Below are 949 nucleotides of genomic sequence, written 5' to 3' on the forward strand. Positions count from 1 at the left end.
GATGTATGCAACAATTGATATATAAATTAAATCATCATTATCATTGTTAATAATAATAATTCCTTCCCCGTGCATGCAGGTAGTATATACAACTATACAAGTCTATTAGTCAAGATTCCAGTCATAACTCATGCACTTAGAAAAAGTTAATTACAATTTGTCAAATGTTCATCTACAATATATAATTTCACCAATTGCTGTTGAAAGAACCTCTAAAACTAAACTATATATACACGTCCTTGTTTATGCACATTTATTTTCTCCCACCAGAATTGATTATTTTATGTAATTATTTATTTGTTATAATACATACACACGCCCTTACATTATACATTATTAGTGCATTATTAAGCTCTTGTTGAATTGAAATTACTTTTAAAAAAGGCCAAGAATTAGACGACACGCATGGGAACTAGAGGAGGCCTGTGGAAACATGTGTGTTGCCATTAAAAAAGAAGTTGAAGAGAGTAGCTAACATATAAGAATTTGTACACAACAGTGGTATTGAAATAAGGGTGGAATTAAAGTCTAAGTTTAGGTGAGAAGAAATTGAAATGTTGATGAAGGAGTGGACCCCACACATACTTGCTTGCACCTAGCTATGTACTAATTATGAGATTAGGAAAAGTATAGGTAGACAATGAAAATATTAAACAATGTGAACAATGGATATATCGGATATTTATTTCACTATGTGTGCGGATAATTATTCTAATATTAAAATTTAGGTGGATAATTTGGATGATTATTCATGTTATTCAAAAAAATTATTTGTTACCTAACATAACCCTTAAGATTATTATTAGGTCAATTCTTTGATACTGACCATTTTAGTGTCGAATTTGTCTAATTTTTTTAAAATAAATTATTAATATTTTAAAATTATTTATTTTTATATTATTTAAATTAAATATTAATTTTTAACTATTTTTAGTAAATTAGGTATCAA

The sequence above is a fragment of the Arachis ipaensis genome, chromosome B10 (assembly GCF_000816755.2).
Source record: "Arachis ipaensis cultivar K30076 chromosome B10, Araip1.1, whole genome shotgun sequence".
NCBI lineage: Eukaryota > Viridiplantae > Streptophyta > Magnoliopsida > Fabales > Fabaceae > Arachis > Arachis ipaensis.